General features: G+C 49.9%; 1 long non-coding RNA gene across 1 annotated transcript in view; it reads right to left on the bottom strand.

The window, feature by feature from the left end:
- Positions 1-695: 695 nt before the first annotated feature.
- LOC135376080 (uncharacterized) overlaps positions 696-6,000 on the bottom strand; it is a 30,150-nt gene continuing 24,845 nt past the window's right edge. The window contains exon 4 of the long non-coding RNA XR_010417529.1: positions 696-783. This is a non-coding gene — a long non-coding RNA (uncharacterized LOC135376080). The remainder of the gene's footprint in view (positions 784-6,000) is intronic.

The raw sequence follows: 6,000 nt of genomic DNA, 5'->3' as shown, positions 1-6,000 counted from the left end.
TATCTCGTTCTCTGTCTTTCTCGCATAGAGCTATGATGGTGGCTCCATCTGGTGTGATGCCTTGTAACTAGGTGGCCAATTGTCGTCGATCTGTGCAACTACCGGCCGTCAACAAGCAACATGGCGGTCGCTGGTCACTCAGGTGTTCCGGAGCGGTTTCTTCACCACGGTATCATTGGTTTTCAAATAAATTGTTTCTTTCCACTCTATTTCTATCTATTCTTTTTTCTTTTTTATGGACACAGGTTCCCGCCAACACACAGCTGGCCTGGACACGAGTTAGATACTCCCCCATTAATGTGATGACTCCCTGGAGGGTGCTGATTAATGTGGGGGGTCAAAATTAACTGTAATTGCTAATTAAATTGTATTTAGACCAAGTTGTGTGTTGCCGGCAGTCGGTGTCCAGTCATTACTACTGCCGCACCTCTCCACCTGGATCCGCCACTGTCGAGTGGCAAGCGTGGGTCCGCACAGCTCGAGTGACAGCCCTGATTTTATTCTCTCACACTTTTCTGAGTCACCCACCCATTCAAATACGAGGAGAGAGGAATGTAATGCAACTCATGGGAAATAGTGGAGGCAAATTTCCTCTAGCAGTGAGTGGAGAAGCGTGAGGACAGCCTTGATCCACATTTTATATCACAATCTGTTGTGGCCGTTCGAAACGCATATGAGAAATAGCTTACCAACAATGGAGTTTTGATGCAGTTTGATCGTTTTGATAATTGTTGTAGCAGGTACTTTTTGCACTGTCTAATAATCCTCTTGGGCAAACGGTACCTGAAAGCGAAATATATGGTTTTCTTTCTTTGATGGTTTCGGCGCCTGGAAACTGCGCCATCTATGTGGAATGGTTTAACAACAGAGGAATAGCAATGCGCAGTATTGAAAGGTAGCCGAATTTGAAATAACTAGTTTATTTATCTATTTACTAATTGTGTGGCTCCAAGGGCCTTGTAACACAGACAATGGTACAGCAAACCAACAAGGAAATCAATAGCACGGGAATATAGTAGTACAACAGTGACATATATTAGCAGCACTACAATTGAAAAAAAAAGAACGGAGAACAGTTTCATATAATGTATGATTTACAACTGTGACTTATGGGTGAAGGTAAACGATTCGATAGTCTAATGGCACGTGGAAAGAAGTTTCTATAGAAAAATGTACAGTTCAAATTTGTGAGTGGCAACAACAGTTGTGTCAGTAAATTCATTTCTGCCTATACCCCATGGTCCAGTACCCAGCAAAACCTGAACGAAAGGTCTGATTATTTTACTGGCCACACATTGGGCTCTCAGAACGAGAAAGTTTATTTAGGTTCCTAAATTGCATATTGCTTTCAGGTAGGTAGGTAACCATGGAGTTAAAGCGGTGTGTTCAAGACGTAATTTAATGTATGACCACCCCATAGACTTCAGCACTGAAGATTGACATGATACTTGGTAAGTGATGTGATCCCAGACATGTCTCAGTTACCATCGCACGTCTCACTTGTTGTGTTCTTGAACCATCTGTGTTGAAGATCCGAACAGGGAGAGACAAACTCCAGACACACAGGGCAGTGGTTCCACCGGCAGAGGTCACTTCTTCCCCCCAACACCGTTACTGCGCGGGGTGTTTATGGGCCACGTCTCCGTTTGCGCGCATCTGTGTTGGAGAAAGGTCCGGATCGGGTTTCTTTTGGGGAATTTGGTGTTCTGTGTGTGACTGGCGATAGGGCCAGAGACGATTCTACCTCGCTACCGAGCAGACGCTCGAATTATAGTTCTTTCGTTTTTTCCCATGCATTTATGTATCTGAGTCTACATGGTAGTATTAAATGTTGAGTGTTAGACAGAGTACTGTTTTATTAAGCAGCTACAACTGCATTCAGCATTCCTTCACATTCCTCTACAAATTATTGGTGCCGAAACCCGGGATTTAGCGACTCAGTGGACTGAGTAACTGTGTTGTGTGAAGGTGACTGCCTGTGGATATGAGCTCATCGTCAGAAGGCATGGAGCACATCGAAAGGCTGAAGCCGAAGCGAACTGCACAGCGAGGGCGGAACACAAAAATAATCAACGAGGTGAGTTCCGCCCTTCAGAAAACTGACGTAACTGTAGAAGAGCTGACCGTTCTGATGGAACGATTAACGGCCAGCAACAAGAGGTTAGAGAAGATAAATGAGGAGATAGATCCACAAATACCGAGCGCTGAGATAGAGGAAGAATATTCCGTGATCGCTGAGTACGAAGATCAAGCTCTCAGCGCACTTGCTCGACTGAAGTGTGCGATCAACAAGCTAAATGTCGGACATATAGCGACTGCTGCGCAAAATGTAACTGAAGGAGGCGAAGAATCCGCTGCAACTCCTATGGTGACCAGCAATATACGTGCCGCGCTTTCCACAGGCACGGGGGGTATAAAGCTCCAGAAACTGGACCTATACAAGCTCGATGGGGACCTGCTTTCCTGGCAACCGTTCTGGGAGCAGTACTGCAGCGCCGTTCACGATAACCCGAACTTGTCCCCGTCAGAGAAATTCCACTATCTCAGATCTCGGTTGACGGGACAAGCTGCAGCGGCAGTGTCAGGCCTGCAAACTACAGAAGCCTGTTACAACGACGCAGTTGAGATTCTGCTGAAACGGTTCGGTGACAAGAAACGAATAGAGCAGCTCCACCTATCTAAACTCCGACTGCTGACTCCCGTCAAGTCATCGAACGATGTAAGGAGTTTGAGACGCCTCTACGACCACGTACAAGGCAATATCCGAGGACTGAAGGCGCTCGGGGTTAGCCCTCTGACATATTCCTCTATGATGTGCGACGTGCTCCTAAAGGCCTTGCCGGCGGACATAGTTGTCGGCTATCACAGAAGTGCGAAGCAGGCAACGCGGACTTCTTCGGCATCCTCAGATGGCTCTGAAGCAAGATCTGACGACTCGGAAGTGGAGCTTACACAAATCCTGGATTATCTCTGCGTTGAAATAGAGAGCCGTGAGAGGTGTGGTTTCACAGACGATAGTGCGAGAGATACGACCCAAAAGGGAACTGGCACACGCCCTGCACAAAGGACGAAGGCTAGGATCCCGGCAGCAGCTGTACTCCACACCAGCACTAAGGTGGCAACACAGTGTTTCTTCTGCAAGGCATCGACGCATGCTGCGGAAAACTGTCGGTCATCCTTAACCATAGAGGAGAAGAGGAAACGGCTGTCGAGCGACATGCGGTGTTTTATATGCACGCTTAGAGGCCACAGGGCAAGGGACTGTCATCGAAGGATTACTTGTGCAACCTGTAACGGGCGTCATGCGACGTCCATGTGTGACCCTTCTCGGAAGTCCACGGCACAGAAAGACGACAACGTCGAAAGCGTCCATCTCTACGCGTCGAATGAAGGAAAAACCCGCCACACGGACTGTGATGTGCTCCTCCAGACATTCCGTGCTTGGGCTGTGACAGACACGGACTGCTCCTATTTGCGAGGCGTCATCGATGGTGGCAGTCAAAAAACGTTTGTCAGGGCGGACGTCTCTCGAAAACTGGAACTGCCTGTGTTAAGAGAAATCGACCTGCGACTGAGCACCTTCGCTGACAATGCACCAGCGCCAAGCCAGCGTCGCAATGTAGTGCGACTCAAGCTGAGAAGCCAATTCGACCAAACGGAGGTGACACTCGAAGCTATTGAGATTCCGTTCGTTTGCAGGGACATGGCACAGATTCCGACCCAGTGTTCGTTGGTCGCGCAGCTAAGGGAGTGCGGAATGGACATCACCGACAGAGTCATGTTTCCAAGCGTTCCTCGAGAGACAGGACTATCGGTACTCATCGGCTCAGACCAGCTTTGGAAGATCGTAAAAGGGAACGTGCAACACGACCAAAACAACAGTGCGATGGCTGCCATCAACACCTCGTTGGGATGGACTTTTCAGGGGCCCACCAAAACCAGGAGCTCGGTATCCGAGCAGAGCGACACCCTGATTTGCGTTCTACGCACTGCCGTCGAAATCGAGGACGACACATCATTGGCATTGCGACGTTTCTGGGACCTGGAGCATCTGGGAATTACTGATAACCCGACACCAGACCGAGATGACCAAGCACTCATGGAGCGCTTTGAAGGCTCGATCGAGTTCCAGGACGGGCGCTATCGAGTGAATCTACCCTTTAAACAACAACCCAGGGTAGACCTACCGAGCAACAGAGGGGTAGCGCTCGAACGCATGAAGCGCATGAGCACGAGACTGGCGCGAGACCCAGAGATGCTCGCCAGGTACGATGAAGCAATCCGGACGTACCTAGAGGAGGGACACGCTGAGAAGGTTAAACCAGCGTCTGATGAGGCAGACACAGGACAGGTGTATTACATGCCCCACCGACCTGTGATTCGGGAGTCTTCAGCCACCACTAAGCTGCGCGTCGTTTTCGATGCATCGTCGCAAGCTAGCGGTGCACCTTCTCTGAACGACTGCCTCGAGAAGGGACCAAAAATGGTGCCTGACCTTGTCCGGCTTCTCTTGAGGCTCCGACTGCACAGAATTGCCATAACAGCGGACGTGCGGAAAGCATTCCTGCAGATTGGCATAAAGGAAGAGGACAGAGACTTTCTTCGTTTCCTATGGTTTTCTACACCGCCCACCCCTGGCCACGAGATGCCTCCTGTGGAAGAATGGAGAATGACTGCTGTACCTTTTGGGACAGCAGCGAGTCCGTTTCTACTAGCGGCAACCCTCTCCCATCATCTCAGACTTATGAAGGAGGCATTCCCTGAGACTGCGACAGTGCTAGAGAGCTCCATGTATGTTGATGACATGATTACTGGAGCTGCAACATTGGAGGAAGCGCTGCGCATCTGTTCTGAATCAACTGAAATTTTCAAGAGGGCAGGGATGGAGCTGGGCAAATGGGCATCTAGCTCTAAGGCACTAAACGATGTGTTTGAGGAACACACCGCAAAAAACGTGACCCGCGCACTGGGAACAAGTGCTGAAACAAAGGTGCTTGGAGTCGTATGGAACAGAGAAGACGACGTGTTCAAGTTCGACACTTCTGCCATCGTTGAGTTCCTCACGAGTCGAAAGAACACGAAGCGATTTTTGCTCCAAGCAACGGCTAGAATATTTGACCCTTTGGGATTTCTCTCTCCATTCGTGATCCGCGTGAAGATACTGTTTCAAAAGCTCTGGGAACTCGGAGTCGATTGGGACTGTGAACTACCAGATGATCTCAGCTCAGAGTGGGACACGTGGTGCCAAGATATTCCGAAACTGAGCCTGCTAGATACGCAGCGGTGTCTCATTCCTATCAGCGAGCAGACTCGGTACACTATCCAGCTTCACGTTTTCACCGATGCAGTCCGCACGCGTACGGAGCTGCTGTGTACCTGCGAGTGCGGACTGAGACTGTACAAGTGCATGTGAACCTCATGCTTGCGAAGGCACGAGTAGCCCCCATCAAACGTCTCACGTTGCCACGACTTGAATTAATGGGGGCCCTGATTGGAACTAGGCTACTCAGCTACGCGGTAGGTATTCTGCACGCGCCTGCAGCTGAATATCACATGTGGACGGACTCCACAATAGCGCTTAGCTGGATCCGATCGTCTGGGAACAGATGGAAGCCATTTGTGAGCAATAGGGTTACTGAAATCCAAGGCATCACCGATCCAGCGAGGTGGAGACATTGTCCCGGCCACTGCAATCCGGCCGACTTGGTAACAAGAGGCATCACAGCTGAAATCTGTGTTTCGAGCTCGTTGTGGTGGAGAGGACCGGAATGGCTGCAGCGAGAAGAGGTATGCTGGCCGGAGCCTTACGTTCACACGGCCCCTGACGACAGAGCACCGAACGTTGTCGATGAAGAACGAGCGGGAGCGTCCTCACCACCACCTTATCTTATACTGGGTGTGGCAGATATTGAATGCCGTCTACTGCAACTTGAGCGCTTCAGCAAGCTATCAAGGGTATTGAGAGTGACCGCATGGGTCATGAGGTTTGTGGCGAAATGC

The sequence above is a fragment of the Ornithodoros turicata genome, unplaced genomic scaffold, assembly GCF_037126465.1.
Source record: "Ornithodoros turicata isolate Travis unplaced genomic scaffold, ASM3712646v1 ctg00001027.1, whole genome shotgun sequence".
NCBI lineage: Eukaryota > Metazoa > Arthropoda > Arachnida > Ixodida > Argasidae > Ornithodoros > Ornithodoros turicata.
The sequence above is the reverse complement of the archived record's forward strand: the minus strand, read 5'-3'. Positions and strand labels throughout refer to the sequence as shown.